General features: G+C 38.5%; 1 protein-coding gene and 7 non-coding genes across 9 annotated transcripts in view; 1 reads left to right on the forward strand and 7 right to left on the reverse strand.

Annotated features, from left to right (window-relative positions):
- steap2 (STEAP family member 2, metalloreductase) overlaps positions 1-17,050 on the forward strand; it is a 67,762-nt gene that overhangs the window by 1,508 nt on the left and 49,204 nt on the right. Inside the window, exon 2 of one of the 2 annotated variants that reach the window (XM_039790528.1) lies at positions 1,611-1,787. The gene's annotated coding sequence lies outside the window, so the exon portion shown is untranslated. The remainder of the gene's footprint in view (positions 1-1,610; positions 1,788-17,050) is intronic. The other variant, XM_039790529.1, reaches the window with a different exon arrangement.
- trnar-ucu lies at positions 2,952-3,049 on the reverse strand. The gene is made up of 2 exons: positions 3,013-3,049; positions 2,952-2,987 (listed from the first exon to the last, which is right to left on the reverse strand). It is a non-coding gene; the product is annotated as a tRNA-Arg (tRNA).
- On the reverse strand, positions 3,297-3,394 carry trnar-ucu. Its single transcript has 2 exons — positions 3,358-3,394; positions 3,297-3,332 (listed from the first exon to the last, which is right to left on the reverse strand). It is a non-coding gene; the product is annotated as a tRNA-Arg (tRNA).
- On the reverse strand, positions 3,983-4,080 carry trnar-ucu. Its single transcript has 2 exons — positions 4,044-4,080; positions 3,983-4,018 (listed from the first exon to the last, which is right to left on the reverse strand). It is a non-coding gene; the product is annotated as a tRNA-Arg (tRNA).
- trnar-ucu lies at positions 4,330-4,427 on the reverse strand. Its single transcript has 2 exons — positions 4,391-4,427; positions 4,330-4,365 (listed from the first exon to the last, which is right to left on the reverse strand). It is a non-coding gene; the product is annotated as a tRNA-Arg (tRNA).
- On the reverse strand, positions 5,017-5,114 carry trnar-ucu. Its single transcript has 2 exons — positions 5,078-5,114; positions 5,017-5,052 (listed from the first exon to the last, which is right to left on the reverse strand). It is a non-coding gene; the product is annotated as a tRNA-Arg (tRNA).
- Positions 5,364-5,461, reverse strand: trnar-ucu. The gene is made up of 2 exons: positions 5,425-5,461; positions 5,364-5,399 (listed from the first exon to the last, which is right to left on the reverse strand). It is a non-coding gene; the product is annotated as a tRNA-Arg (tRNA).
- On the reverse strand, positions 5,713-5,810 carry trnar-ucu. Its single transcript has 2 exons — positions 5,774-5,810; positions 5,713-5,748 (listed from the first exon to the last, which is right to left on the reverse strand). It is a non-coding gene; the product is annotated as a tRNA-Arg (tRNA).

Genomic DNA, 17,050 nt, shown 5'->3' on the forward strand with positions numbered 1-17,050 from the left:
GATTAGTTGATTTAATCGACAGATCTGTAAATCTGAGTTTCTCCGCCAAGAGTCATGCAAAAGCACCACTTTAATTCTTGTGTTTACCAGAGATATGCTCGTATGTTTCTTGGAAATAAGTCATTCAGCATGAAAAAAGCATAAAACATGACTAATCGACTAAAGAAATCTAAGTTGACTAAGACCAAAACGACCGATTAGTCGACTAATCGACTAAGAAGGAGCAGCCCTAGTTTACAGTGTGGTATTAGTACTTGTACTTAAAGTAAAGGATCTGAATACTTCTTTCAACCCTGTGCAATGACCAAAGTAGTGCAACAGTAGCACTACTTTGCACACAGTGACTCACTTAAAGAATACAGAATGAGCAGTGTATTGTTTTTTTCATGCTTGATCATAATCTCAAAACTTAATTCTGCTTACATGTTAATGGTGTGAATTGTCCGAACTGTACACTGACAGAGACTCAGGGGAAATGTGTTCTACACCTGTAATGATCAAATGGGATAGGTTACAGGAATGGGTGGTAAAACTGTAAAACTTTTCACTGTAAATTTACAGTATTGTACTGGCAGCAGCTTGGCCAGAACTACGGTTTATTTACAGTATGCATACTGTTTTAAAGTTTGAGGTATTTTACCGTAAACAGACATACAGCAGTGTAATTCCCGCCTTTTCCTTTATTTTCCCAAGATGCATTTGTATTTACAGAACATACCTGTAATCTGTAACATTGGCAGGTATTGCTGTAATATTATTTTCTCCCAGAATGCATTGTCATTTATAGTACATGAACAATTGGAGTGGTTGTTTAAATTTAAGCTGGTCTCCTCTGTATCCAAAAGTCCAGCCTCCGCAGTTTTGGGGACAGAGCATTCTCCAGGGCAGCTCCCAGGCTCTGGAACTCCCTCCCCCAAGAGATCCGCACCCTTGAGTCCCTCACCACCTTCCAGTCTCGCCTCAAGACCCATCTCTTCACCACTGCCTATCCCTAGCCCCACGCCCCTCCCCTTTTCATCTGGGCCTGAATCTTGTTTTCTTTTGTTTGTTTGTCTTTATTATCTATACCTACCCTGTAAAGTGACTTTGAGTTCGTGAAAAGCGCTATATAAATTCAATTTATTATAATTATTAAAGTGCTCATACTATGTTTTTTGGCTTTTTCCCTTTCCTTTATTGTGTTTTATATCTTTTTTGTGCATGTTATAGGTTTACAAAACCCCAAAGGGACTTACCATCTCCAACAGAAAACACTGTTCACCAACTGCTCCAAACAGCTCTATTGTAGTCCAGCCTTTACTTCAGAGACAAACGTGGTCACTTTGGAACACACGTTATAATGCTCACCTAGCTGCTAGCATGGCACCCCCTCATACTCTGCTTCTGACTGGCTAGTAGTCCTTACCTAGGTACTGTCAGGGCACGCCCTCATACTCTGCTTCTGACTGGCTAGTAGTCCTTACCTAGCTACTGTCAGGGCACGCTCTCATACTCTGCTTCTGACTGGCTAGTAGTTCTTAACTTAGAGATTGATGTACATTTACATGAAAGGTTTACATTGTGTAATTCCTGATGTTCAAAATTTTTTTTTAATATTTTATATACCATAGACACGTTGTTTCCAGATCAAAGCTGCTATCTCCGATCTTTCACACGGGACCTAAACGCAGCATGTGCTCAGACGACGGAGAGGTTGAACAGCATCAGCAGAGACACAGCAGCAGCATCAGTATGGGCAACTAGCAGCTGGTCTGCGTCTCCGCGCTAACAGGGAAGCTCAATGACAGGTTGGTAACATACCATCACACTCATACAGTGTATGTAGTCTCACTGTTGGCGCTTATCTGTGCCTGTGTCTGTGTGTGTGCGTGTCCGCTCGCGGTGTGTGTGTGTGTATGTGTGTGTGTTGTCATGAGCTTGTGTGTATTTTGCGGCTCCATGGCAGATCAGCAGTGGCGGTGTTGCAACGCTACAGGTGCACACACACACGCACGCACGCACGCACGGCCTTGTCCTTCACACGAGCACTGTCTCTGCAGACGGAAGGGCAAGACTCGGGAAGGATGTCCTCTGATCGGCTTTCACCGAGCTGCTTCGGCAGATGATGATAGCTAGGACACCAAACCCGCCTGTTTTTCAAAATGTGTTCTTATTGATATCATATAACGGTCTACAGTTTGAAGGTTGGCTGCTGCCTTTTGTGATCAAATACAATATCTAAAGGTCGACTCTGGTGGGACTCGAATCCACAACCTTTGAATCACTTCTTCAGGGATTATTTAAAACTAGAAGTCCAATGCGCTGTCCATTGCGCCAAATGGACAGCGCATAGAATTTCTAGTTCTAACTAAAAAGGAATCTTAACACCAGAGGCTCTGTGGCGCCACAGAGCCTCTGATAGTAATATACAATTGTCACAAAAAAAAAAAAAAAAAAAAAAAAAAAAAAAAAAAAAAAAAAAAAAAAATTATTCTTCTTTTTTTTTCCTTAAAAAAAAAAAAAAAAAAAAAAAAAAAAAAAAAAAAAAAAAAAAAAAAAAAAAAAAAAAAAAAAAAAAAAAAAAAAAAAAAAAAAAAAAAGAAAAAAAAAAAAAAAAACAAACCCACCCCTTACAAATTAAAAAAAAAAAAAAAAAAACAACGCCAACAAAAAAACAACAAAAAAAAACAAAAACCTTAAAAAAAAAACAAAAAAAAAAAAAAAAAACAAAAACAAAACACCACCCCAAAAACCCCCAAAAAAAAAACGCTTTTTTAAAAAAAAAAAAAAAAAAAAAAAAAAAAAAAAAAAAAAAAAATAAATTTTTCCTTTTTAAAAAGACCAATATGTAATATATTTACTGTAGGCCATTAAATTAAAGAAATGACCAAATATGTCATGAGATATTAAGGAAACGTGATAATTTGAAATACTATCTAAGTAGCGTCATTTTGTGAGCAATTGCTAAAGGTCGACTCTGGTGGGACACGAACCCACAACCTTTGAATCACTTCTTCAGAGATTACCTAGAACTAGAAGTCCAATGCGCTGTCCATTGCGCCACAGAGCCTCTGTGGTTAAGGTTCCTTTTTCACAAAAAAAAAAAATGAAAGCATTAATTCAACACGTAATACTTTTGATGTTCACTGCTTTCTTAGTTCAGCTTTAAGGTTTAAAGGACCAATATGTAATATATTTACTGTAGGCCATTAAATTAAAGAAATGACCAAATATGTCATGAGATATTAAGGAAACGTGATAATTTCAAATACTATCTAAGTAGCGTCATTTTGTGAGCAATTGCAATAGCTAAAGGTCGACTCTGGTGGGACACGAACCCACAACCTTTGAATCACTTCTTCAGAGATTACCTAGAACTAGAAGTCCAATGCGCTGTCCATTGCGCCACAGAGCCTCTGTGGTTAAGGTTCCTTTTTCACAAAAAAAAAAACATGAAAGTATTAATTCAACACGTAATACTTTTGATGTTCACTGCTTTCTTAGTTCAGCTTTAAGGTTTAAAGGACCAATATGTAATATATTTACTGTAGGCAATTAAATAAAAGAAATGACCAAATATGTCATGAGATATTAAGGAAACGTGAAAATTTGAAATACTATCTAAGTAGCGTCATTTTGTGAGCAATTGCTAAAGGTCAACTATGGTGGGACTCGAACCCACAACCTTTGAATCACTTCTTCAGAGATTACCTAGAACTAGAAGTCCAATGCGCTGTCCATTGCGCCACAGAGCCTCAGTGGTTAAAGTTCCTTTTTCACAAAAAACAAAACATGAAAGTATTAATTCAACACGTAATACTTTTGATGTTCACTGCTTTCTTAGTTCAGCTTTAAGGTTTAAAAGACCAATATGTAATATATTTACTGTAGGCAAGTAAATAAAAGAAATGACCAAATATGTTATCAGATATTAAGGAAACGTGATAATTTAAAATACTATCTAAGTAGCGTCATTATGTGAGCAATTGCAATAGCTAATGGTCGACTCTGGTGGGACTCGAACCCACAACCTTTGAATCACTTCTTCAGAGATTACCAAGAACTAGAAGTCCAATGCGCTGTCCATTGCGCCACAGAGCCACTGGTAGTAATAAACAATTGTCACAAAAAAAAACCATGAAGGTATTAATTCAACATGTAATACTTTTGATGTTCACTGCCTTCTTAGTTCAGCTCTAAGGTTTAAAGGACCAATATGTAATATGTTTACTGTAGGGCATTAAATTAAAAAAAGCAACCACAGTATGCAATTAAATATTAAGAAGAGATGCTCAGTTCAAATTCTATGTAAACCCCTGCCTTTTTTCATCAAATTATATAGCTACAGGTCGACTCTGATGGGACTCGAACCCACAACCTTTGAATCACTTCTTCAGAGATTACCTAGAACTAGAAGTCCAATGCGCTGTCCATTGCGCCACAGAGCCTCTGTGGTTAAGGTTCCTTTTTCACAAAAAACAAAACATGAAAGCATTAATTCAACACGTAATACTTTTGATGTTCACTGCTTTCTTAGTTCAGCTTTAAGGTTTAAAGGGCCAATATGTAATATATTTACTGTAGGGCATTAAATTAAAAAAAGCAACCACAGTATGCAATTAAATATTAAGAAGAGATGCTCAGTTCAAATTCTATGTAAACCCCTGCCTTTTTTCATCAAATGATATAGCTACAGGTCAACTCTGGTCGGACTCAAACCCACAACCTTTGAATCACTTCTTCAGAGATTACCTAGAACTAGAAGTCCAATGCGCTGTCCATTGCGCCACAGAGCCTCAGTGGTTAAGGTTCCTTTTTCACAAAAAACAAAACATGAAAGTATTAATTCAACACGTAATACTTTTGATGTTCACTGCTTTCTTAGTTCAGCTTTAAGGTTTAAAAGACCAATATGTAATATATTTACTGTAGGCAAGTAAAATAAAAGAAATGACCAATAAATGTTATTAAGAAAAAAATTGAGAAAAATACCATCTAAGTAGCGTCATTATGTGAGCAATTGCAATAGCTAATGGTCGACTCTGGTGGGACTCGAACCCACAACCTTTGAATCACTTCTTCAGAGATTACCTACAACTAGAAGTCCAATGCGCTGTCCATTGCGCCACAGAGCCACTGGTAGTAATAACAATTGTCACAAAAAAAAAAACATGAAGGTATTAATTCAACATGTAATACTTTTGATGTTCACTGCCTTCTTGGTTCAGCTCTAAGGTTTAAAGGACCAATATGTAATATGTTTACTGTAGGGCATTAAATTAAAAAAAGCAACCACAGTATGCAATTAAATATTAAGAAGAGATGCTCAGTTCAAATTCTATGTAAACCCCTGCCTTTTTTCATCAAATTATATAGCTACAGGTCGACTCTGATGGGACTCGAACCCACAACCTTTGAATCACTTCTTCAGAGATTACCTAGAACTAGAAGTCCAATGCGCTGTCCATTGCGCCACAGAGCCACTGGTAGTAATAAACAATTGTCACAAAAAAACAAAACATGAAGGTATTAATTCAACATGTAATACTTTTAATGTTCACTGCTTTCTTAGTTCAGCTCTAAGGTTTAAAGGACCAATATGTAATATATTTACTGTAGGGCATTAAATGAAAAAAAGCAACCACAGTATGCAATTAAATATTAAGAAGAGATGCTCAGTTAAAATTCTATGGAAACCCCTGCCTTTTTTCATCAAATTATATAGCTACAGGTCGACTCTGATGGGACTCGAACCCACAACCTTTGAATCACTTCTTCAGAGATTACCTAGAACTAGAAGTCCAATGCGCTGTCCATTGCGCCACAGAGCCTCTGTGGTTAAGGTTCCTTTTTCACAAAAAACAAAACATGAAAGCATTAATTCAACACGTAATACTTTTGATGTTCACTGCTTTCTTAGTTCAGCTTTAAGGTTTAAAGGACCAATATGAGAGATAATAAGCGGAGGTTACTGTCACTTTGGAATGTGGGATTTTGATGGATGACCTTTTGACCTGGGGGGTCAAGAGGTCACGACCTGTCAGAAATGTGATTGATGCCTTCCAGGTGTGTGTGACTGGACTGTTCTGGAAGCTTTTAGAAGGAAGGCGTGCCCCCGGAAATGACGTGCGTTAAGTGATGCAATGAGGGCGTCACAGGAAATAGAAATATCTTCATTTAAATGATCCAATGAGCGTTAGAGATGAAATATCCGGATGTGTTTGAAATGAGTCAGTGAGAGAAGAGGGGTGTAGCGTTAAATTTTGAGCATAAAAAGGGTTTCTTCCCGGTTGAAACAGAGAAAGATAGGTTTTTCATTCTACACACAGCATGAATGTAAGTTTGAGTAACACTGATGCGTTTGAAATGAGCCAATGACCAAGAATTAAATCAAGTATCTTTACACTCTTTGGAGCAGAGAGCAGAACGTGTGTAAGGCAGGGTTGTAAAATAGGAATGTGTAAGGCTCCTCTTACAACAGGCCAAGTAAGTGATTGTAATAAGCGTGAATGGGCCTAAGCCCAAAGGTCAATGCATTTCTACCCACACTCACGCACACTCACACACACTCACACACACTCACACACACACACACTCACGCACACTCACACACACACACACACACACTCACGCTCTCACACACACACACACAAACAGCCACAGTTCATGTTGTCAGTACATGTTGATCGTATGTCTGTGCATGCTTAGCTCTAGTCCATATGTCTGGCTGTCCTGCGTCCTCCGCTGCTCCGTACTCATCTGGCTGTGCCTTCTTCGTTCTGGCCCGGGGATCGGTGTTCACTCCCTTTTCCCAACATAACCCTTTTTCCCACGCCTCTTTTTTCCCATGCCCACAGCAACACTCTACCAGAAATTGCGTTTTCAATTCAAATAAGCGAACCAGTGAGAAGTAGTAAAAAAAAAAAAACATTTTCAACAGATCACACAAAACCACAAATGGCATTTGAACACATAACATTCATTGTGACTACTTTCTTTGAATTTTGAGTGATTTATTCAACTTAGTCACACTTATTTTTTGTTTACGGTCAAAATGACCGCCATAGAAAAAAAAAAAGTATAATATTCATCCATACACACACTCCTACAACTTTCCTGTGCTTGTGTGCCATTATACACATGAAACACACGCACACAAACAGACACAGTTCATGTTGTCAGTACATGTTGTCATGTTGCATGTGAGCCACTAATGTTCGCACACACATGCATATGAATTTTAATTTGTGAATACAAAACTTATTTTGTATCATTTAAATGTAACCACATTGACTAAAAAGATTGTTTGTGTTTAATGTGGTGAAAGATGCAAACATTAAACATTTTTAAAACTTATGTGATCAGTGTTAAAAAACAAAAAGTATGCTTGTAAATTTTTTTTGTATTAATACAACAGCTTTTAAAATTATATTTAATTCTCCTCGATGTACGCAGTAGTTGTAAGAAAAGATTCAACTTGCAACCTGACCCAAATATGTTTCTTTGTAAAACGGCAGCATTAAAAGTAAGTAGTTCTAACTTGAAGTTGCGTTGTAATTCAGAATTAACACATTGTTGCCAAAATGTAAGTCTTACAGGCAAGATATGGTATGTTCAACATGAATTTGTGAATACAAAACTTATTTTGTATCATTTTAATGTAACTAGCATATTTGACTTTAAAAAATGTTGTGTTTAATGTGGTGAAAGATGTCAATTTTTTATTTTTTACCACGCCCAGAACGCTTCCTTACCACACCTCTTTTCCAGAATTTTCCTAACCACACCCCCCTTACAATAGTATAAAGACTGAAGCAGACAGCGACAGAACATGCCACAGATGCGTTTGAAATGAGGGACTGAGTAAGAATTAAATCAAGTATCTTTACACTATTTGGAGCAGTGAGCAGAACGTGTGTAAGGAACCAGAGAGAGAGAGAGAGAGAGAGAGAGAGAGAGAGAGAGAGGGTTTCCCGTTTTACTTTATGAAAGACACACATGTCCAAACAAGCATCCACTGTCTAACAATCTTGAATGTGGCCTCACACAGAGTATCTTACCATGGAAAGTCTTACCCGAAAAAGACTTAGCTACATAGAGGCCAGTAACATGGCCAGAGTGAACTACGTGGCCGATGTTCTGTTGCACCACGAGATGATATCAGGTGAAGAGTTGGAGTACATCCAGGCTATGAGAGGCACTCGGGACAGGGCTAGGGCCTTGATCGACCATGCAAGGAAGAAGGGCAACGGTGTTTGTAAGACGTTTATGGAAACCTGGGAGGACAACGACAACCACAACGTCTTCTGTGGCTCGGCCGCAGCACCCGAGGTGTCCGGAGAGAATACTTGCCATCTTGGACGATTCCGGCACTGAGGATTTTGTGGGACTCAAGTATTTCCTGCGCGACATACAAGTGTTTGGTCGAAGGCCCATTGCTCGAGCCGTTATGGATCGTCTGACTCATAGAACGCAGATAGCAGATGCGTCGCCCGGCGCTTCAGCGATAAAGCCCGCGCGGTCTTGATCATCCTGCTGAAGCGCGACACCGTAATGACCTGGTGGAAAGGATCCTTAGCGGCACCCGTGCGGTGGCCAAACGTCAAATCAGCCCACGACCCTTTACCTTTGCTGAATATCGCAAAGCTATCCAAGGAAATGCAGCTGATGTCAGGGAGAATGTGTGCCATACACTCGGGGACCTCGACGCTGACACCATGACACAATTCATATGGACCCTGCATCTCCCAAGCAGCAAGTCTGAATGTGTCACGAGTGTCAGTGACCTTGTAAAAGCATCCACAGAGCATGTAAATCATGACACGTTCAATATCGTGGAAACCGTACATGCATCGCTGTGTAAGGTTGGGAGAAATGACTTAGCCCAAAGGTTGGAGATGCACATAGCTAGGCCGGTGTCTGAACCTCGTGGCCTGCTTCGTTCTGGCCTGGTGTTCACTCCCCTTTTCCCAACACACCCCTTTTTCCCATGCTCCAACACTCTATACCAGAAATAGCGTTTTCAATTCAAATAAGCGAACCAGTGAGAAATCAAAGATGTGTGCGCATCACGCAGCTGTGCCTCTAGCGGCCGAATCTGGGAGCGCATCTCGCAGTCGTGATGATGTCGCGGCCATACTGCGTAGGGTGGGGTTACCTCTCCTGACGTGATGATGTATTTACATTTGTAAAGGTGTTAAAAACGCCTGATAGACCAATGGTTAGCTTGTAAATGTGAGGGCTATTGTTGTGGGTGTTAAATCGGCATGCAGGGCGTGGCTTGTAGGATTTAAAAGTCTTGGTTTCATGATGGCTGCTCACTTTTTAACAAGCTCGTTTTTTCTCACCCTTCAACAAAACCAGCTGCGGATTTTCTTTTTTAATTCTTTTGGTGAAAACAAGAGGAATCGTTTTTCAGCCATGTCTATCCACACATCTGGACAACAATCAGGATCATCTGATGTTGAAGAAGGTGAGACAGCTAGAGTAGGACCCACTACATTTGCTCTGTACACTAAGCCCCAAAAAGAGTCATGGGGAGCTGGAGAGACTGGAACACTATTTGGCTTGCGACAGGCCCCTCGAACAGAGGCATCAGACGACGGCGATGCTAATACTGGAACAACAGGCGGTTTGAGCCAGGCTCCCAGAAAGAAGCGATTCCGTCCAGAGATCTTTCCTACAAGCATGACTGAATCGTGTACATCTGATCTAGAATATGTCGGTGTCAATGGATACAGATATTCAATTCGATACAGTGCAGGATACGTGACATTAGCTGTTTACACTAGTGTTGCTGTCGAACTATCTAGCAAAGCCAAAACAGCCTGTACAATCTCTGTGAAAGACTGGAGCCTTTTTCGTGAGGTTGTCTGCCCAGACCTTGACAATCCTGGCTTACCTGAGCTAGTGTATGTGTGTCAATGGGACAGTAGCATTGGCGCCAGTATCTATCGTGTGGAAGCAGACCGTTTCACTAGACCTACAGAGGATTTTATTTTCCTTAGCGTATGCAGCGAAAGGGAGAAGTTAGTTGCAGCCCGTGGTCCTGAAGAATGGAAGTTAAAACCATACCCTGTTTCTAACGAGGAATACAACAAATGGTTTAAAAATGTCTTCTTTATACAATGGTGTGACTGGGAGATTTTGAAGAAACAGTTTGATACCATTGACTATGTCATCAGAAGAGACAAAATAAGGAGTTCTTATGAAAACATGAGAAAAAGATTGATATTTGGGGATGCTGACCAACAGTCTCTGCCCATGCCACGGACCCTCTATAGACCTAAAATCGTGAGACACAAAGACTAGCAAAATGGTGGGTCTAATTTTTATGTGCTAATTATTTGCCAAAATAGTTAAAATGCTTCTTTTTTTTTTTTTGCGACTGTGATTGTAATGTGTTATTTTTTTCTTCCCAGAGGATCTGGAGTGGTGTCATCCGTCCCCCGGAACAACGCCTAACACCCCGTATTTATTTGCACCACTGACGGCAACCGGCTCTCCTAAATCCCTTTTCATCATCATCATCGACACCTCCAATGCCGGAACACTTTCTTAGTATTTGGTAGGATTGCCTGTTTCACTTGGGCCAAACGTTTTGGGTGTCCTTCCACAATAGTTTGATGGAATTTTGGCCCACTCCTCTTGACAGAACTGGTGTAACTGGGTCAGGTTTGTAGGCCTTCTTGCTCGCACTTGCCTTTTCAGTGCCGCCCACAAATGTTCTATGGGATTGAGATCAGGGCTTTGTGATGGCCACTCCAATACCTTGACTTTGTTGTCCACTTTGTAACTAATTTGGAGGTATGCTTGGGGTCATTGTCCATTTGGAACTTCCTTTTAACTTCCTGGCCGATGTCTTCAGATGTTACTTCAATATATCCACAACATTTTCTTTTCTCATGAGGCCATCTATTTTGTGAAGTGCACCAGGCCCTTCTGCAGCAAAGCAGCCCCATAACATTATACTACCACCCCCATACTTCACAGTTGGGATGGTGTTCTGAGGCTTCAAAGCTTCGCCCTTTTTCTTCCAAATATACCGTTTATCATTATGGCCGAAGAGTTCAATCTTTGTTTCGTCAGACCACAGGACATGTCTCCAGAAATTAAGATTTTTGTCCACATGTCTTGCTTTTTATGGTGGTTTTGAAGTGATGGCTTTCTTCTCCCAGAGTAACCTTTTATCTCATGGTGGTACAGGACTTGTTTTACTGTGGACACTGTCTTACCAGTTTCAGCTAGCATCTTCACAAGGTCTTTTGCTGTTGTCCTGGGATTGATTCGCACATTTCACACCAAAAAACCTTCCTCTCTGGGATTCAGAATCCGTCTCCTTCCTGAGCGGTATGATGGTTGTACATTCCCATGTTTTTTATACTTGCGTATTATTGTCTGAACAGATGAACGTGGGACCTTCAGGCATCTGGAAATTGTACCTAAGGATGAGCCACACTTGTAGAGGTCCACAATCATTTTCCTGATGTCTTGGTTGATTTCTCTTGATTTTCCCATGATGTCAAAGAAAGAGGTGTGCCTTTATATGCATCCACAGGCGTGCCACCAATTAACTCAAATGGAGATCTAAAACAGAAAAAGTTTACTCTGATTTCATGTATGACAGTAAAGAAATAAAAGTTTACTGATAAGTTTTCTGAAGTGTATGTAAATATCTGGTTTCAACTGTATATCAATAAATCATATGTTTTGCTATGTTAAGATGTGTGATGGTTTTTCAAGCTTCATGCTCCACGTATACGCTATCTATAAACGACTAAGCTAAGATGAATTTACAAATTTTGTTATTAAAGTACTGTTTATTCATATTTTCATTCTACATGGATTAAATCTGTAAATTAAACCTTTATTTAATTTATTTGTTGCAAAGTCCCCACTAATCACGATGGAATTTGTGTGAATTATGTAAATAACATGCAAATGAGGTCCAACCAACCATGTTAACTCAGTTTTTTACAAGTCCCCATATAGGATGGGGAAGTCATTACTTTATCAATTCAGATGTTTGAAGGTATAAGCTAACAAAGCTATGCTGAGTATACTTGATTTTTTTCATACGTCTAGCACCTTTAGAAAGGGTGGCCCCCACAAGTGATGGTTATAAAGTTGGTCCTCATAAAACATATAAATGAGTGTGTGTGTGTGTGTGTGTGTGTGTGTGTGTGTGTGTGTGTGTGTGTGTGTGTGTGTGTGTGTGTGTGTGTGTGTGTGTGTGTGTGAGTGTGTGTGTGTGTGTGTGTAGCGTGCAGAGCAGAGTTTGACCTTAGCTCACAACTGCAAGCTAGAGGCCCTTGCTCTGTTAAAGGTAGAAACTATTCTACTCAAGAGATCTTCCAACATTGATAGATGTTGTAGATAGAAAAAAAGACAATTAAAATAATCTAGCACTCAGGTTGAAATGCAGATAACATGAGACCAGGGTTACTTACTTATACTTATTATTAAATACTTCAAGATAGTACTACTTACTTTTAACGTTGGTGTTTTACACAAAAACAAAACAGGGCAGGGTGCAAAGTTGAATCTCATCTTACATTTTTATACATATTGTGTACGTCAAGGAGAATACAATATCATTTTAAAAGCTGTATTAATACAAAAATGTCACAAGCACTTTGTTTTTTTAACACTGGTAATGTTTGTAAATAATAAGTAAAATCCATAGTACGAAGCTCTGAGCTCAGGTTGAAATGCAGATAGCATAAGACCAGAGTAAAATGCAAAAGTAGTACTACTTACTTTTAACGTTGACGTTTTACAAAGAAAGAAATTTTGGGGCAACGTTGAATCTCATCTTACATTTGTTATTAACACTGATCACATAAGGTTTAAAAATGTTTAATGTTTGTATATTTATTATAATTAGCTAAACTACTTACTACTACTACTACTACTACTCTTTTGTGCGACATCTTTCACCACATTAAACACATCCAATCCTTTTAAGCGAATGTTAGTTATATTAAAATTATACAAAATATTTTTGGTTATTCATGAATTCATATTCATGTTGATCATACCATATCTTGTCTGTGAGACTTACATTTTGGCGATGTGTTAATTCTGTATTGGGAAATTACGACGCACTATCGCTAAAACATAAATGCATCTGGTGAAGTTTTTATTGAATTTTCAGTACATTGTAACAACTGAACAGTCGCCTCAATTTGTGAGTGATATATGGAAAAACAACACCATAAACATAACATAAAAATAAAATAAATCGTAAAAAAGGGGAGAAACAAGTCTTGTGAGGAAAGGCGGTGATACAAAAATAGAAATAAAATGTATACATTTCAAGTCACTGCTTTATCCACTAATGAGTCCAAGCTGCAATGTCCTTATGCTTTATTTAAGTAAAATGTCCACTTCTGCAATCTTTTGGCACCTTTTCTCAGACCTAGTTCAACCTTTCCATTTCCCTTATTTCATGTATGACCTCAAACTATTGTTGCTGTTTAGGACAATCGGGTTTATACCAGTTTCTGTCCCTCTGTACTGTTACAAGTGAAATATGGCCCAATTACAAGACAGTACATAAGAAAGGAATCTTATAGCCAAGTACATTACTCAAAACTAAATGTACATCCTCCCAAAATGACCTTTATTTTCAGAACTCCAAAAAACGTGTGTGTGTGTGATGATGTTTTACTGCTAATCTTAGGTGTAATAAAGAAACGCACCAAATTCTTCCAGTTAAACACACTCAATTGTTGTGAACTTGCGGAAGTATGTTGGGTTTAACACATATTGTACCATACATCAGATGGATTTTCCATTATTAGTTCCTTTTATCACGTTGATTTCAAATATAATGTTGAGTTGCTCCTACATTCGATAATTCTTTCATACAACATAGAAATGATTTTAACGCAGTTACTATTTGGTCTATAAGCATTTATCATTTATCTTATAACTGGATTACATTCTTGTGAGTTCTCCATTTTCAATTCTTTGTTGTAGTAATCTCTAAATTGTATATACCTAAATAAATCCCGATTGTGAAGGGAACATTTTTCTTTTAATGTTTGGAAAGTCTGTCATTCCTTTTTGTCTATTATCGTACACACTGCCTTAATACCTTTTACTGACCAATCCTTGAATAACTCCTGGCTTAAACAGGGTGTCAAAGGCTATCCATCTAAGCACTCCCGCTGGTCTTTCCTTAGTTTTAGCTGCCTCGCAGTTAAACCAGAACTTCTTTTTCTCCTAACACTGACTGTATCGGATAACCTTCAACGTACGTCACGATTTCCTTCCATCTAGCAAAATAGTTGTCATTACACCAAAGAAATAGGGGGCGGAACTGAGCTGCTTTAAGATTGGGGAGCGCCATTCCTACTTTATTGTTTGGCCACTGAAGTGTTGCATATTTTATTCTAGGCTTCTTTCCATCCCAGGCTAAGAACTGATGACCACTACTGGCAAGGCCTGAATAGATATAGCAATCTAGGCAAAATGTTCCTTAATTACGCTAATCTTACTACTAAAATCCAATGGGTGTGTAGACCATCTTTCAATATCTTTTTTAATATTTTGGTTAATTAAATTATAGTTTACCTCATATAATTTGTTTTAACTATGTGCACCCGTAAGTACTTTATTGATTCCATATCCCATTTTACATCATATCTACATCTTATTTCCTTTGAAGGAGTATAGTTGAATGACCAAAGTTGTGTCTTTGTAATATTTATTTTATAACCAGCATAATAACTAAACTCCTCTAGGATTTCCATCAGTATAGATAAGGAGGTCCAGGGTTCAATATTAAACGCAAATAGTGTGGGACTGAGACAACAACCTTGTCTAGTGCCCCTCTCCAATGTGAAAAATGGATACAATGATCCATTGACTTTGTTGTTGATAAAGTGTTCTAATTATAGTTACTCCAATATTCCCTCCTTTGGGAGTACTGTAATAAGTGCCTCTTTCCATGATGGCGGGAGTTTACCTTCTCCTTTAATCCAATTAAATGCTTTCAGCAGGACGGGAACTAGCTCTTCTTTAAAGGTTCTATACCACTGGAAAACCATCACTACCTGGAGTTTTACTTGATTTTAAGTTGGCTATTGCATTATTTATCTCTTCCAGTGAAAAAATCTGCTAATGATACAATCATTTTGTTTCTTGCCAATACGAGGTAGATCCAGATCGTTAACTTTAGTACTGGAGGTTTTGGTATATAGTTTTTTGTAATAGTATAGGAAAATGTCTTCTATTTCTACGGCATGATATTTTAGTTGATTTGTTTCTGGGTCCCGCATCTTATGTATGGTACTATCCGCTTCTTGTTTACGTAAGCAAGTAATTTAGCGGCCTGATTCGTAATATGTCTGGTTGTAAAAACAAGCTTTCTTCTCAACATCTTGTTCTAATAGATCATTAATCTAATTCTTTAATTGTTGTATTTGCACTAAAAGTTGTGGATCACTGTTATTTTTATGTTGCTACTCCACATTAGATAGGTCTAATACAAGGTTATTATATTCCAAGACCCTCCGTTTTATTTGACGTTGTTAAGGCAATCAATTGTCGCAAGTCACTGCCTTCAGTGAGTCCCAGATGGATCCACCTCTCCGTTGTCATTAATCTTCAAATATTCTCTTATATCTGATTTAATTTATTATACAGGTGATTTGTTATTTAATAAGCCTATATTTAACCCCCGTATTGCATCCTACCTTCTAGTTGAACTGTTAGATATAGTGCACTATGGTCAGAGACATCAGCTACCTCAATTCTATTTTTTTTAGACCAGTTGTATCCAGGTAGCTATTCAATACTATGTTAAAATCACCTACACATAAACAGACACCCTTCCAGTGCAGTTACATCCATTAGTTATTTGAAAAATAGTTTGTTACTATTAGGAGTTGCATAAACATTTACTAAGGTTACTGTATCCTCTTCAATCGTTCCCTTAACGATATTGATATATCTACCCTCGTTCTCTTTTATTTCCTTAATGACTATGAACTTAAGTGTATTTGCAATAAGAATAGCAATTCCTCTCCCGTGACTTTGCACCAATTAATTATAATAGGTATTTTTAAAACCAAACCGTTTCAATTTGTCATGCTCTTGCTGAGAAAGATGAGTTTCTTGCAACAACAAAAAATATATATATATGTACGTTCTCTTTTTTTAATTTGGCCTTTACCTTAGACCTTTTAAATTGGGTTTCCCAACCCAATCACATTTAAGGACAGTAACTTCACTTCATTAGACTGCATCACAGCTGGGCTGAAAATATCTCACACCATTATGTTCCCACAGGCTAAACATTGAAACCACAAGTAAAGATAACTGGAGCACAATAATGTGCTTAGAACAAGCATTATAACAAACACAAAATAAAACTATAAAAAAGTTTTAAGTGAAGGGGGAATGATACTTTGACTAACAGTCTCTGAACTTCAGTGCGCCCCCGTAGACAGAGCTGACCTCTCACTGCTCCCGTGAGTCAGCACATAAAATACAATATAGTAGCCTAGATGTCTAGACGCACTCTAGCGGCAGCCAGGGTCAGTTTTTCAAAGTCAATTTTTACACTAATCTTGATCGCTATACCAATGTGAGTACTGATGATAGCAAAAAAATAAATACGAGCCAAATCAGTGGTAGCAACACGGAGCTGCTGCAGCTAATGCCCAGAGCTTCCACTTAGCTGAAACCGCAGTTTTGGGGGCATAAGATACCTTTGTGCCTCTTAACAGACAAAAATGCAATTAAAATGTCTGTGTAACATGAACAGGGGCCTTAAATGACAACAAGATGCGTTTAGCAACTTAGCCAAAAGTTTTTAAATCAACTACCCATTAGCTGCTACCTGTTAACTTGGAGTTAAGCAGCGAAGTCATTCTTAAAAATGAAGATGTGTTCAGAGTTTTCCCGACCACATACGGCAAAAGTTTAATCTATCACCTAGCGCTGCTCTGCCTGGTTGTAGCGCTATCCTATTGGTGCAAAGGAAATTTGAGAGACTTCCGTTTATCCCCATCCATGGATTGAGCCCTGCCAATGGTGAGTTCCCAGACCCAGGATCTTG

The sequence above is a fragment of the Perca fluviatilis genome, chromosome 22 (genome assembly GCF_010015445.1).
Source record: "Perca fluviatilis chromosome 22, GENO_Pfluv_1.0, whole genome shotgun sequence".
NCBI lineage: Eukaryota > Metazoa > Chordata > Actinopteri > Perciformes > Percidae > Perca > Perca fluviatilis.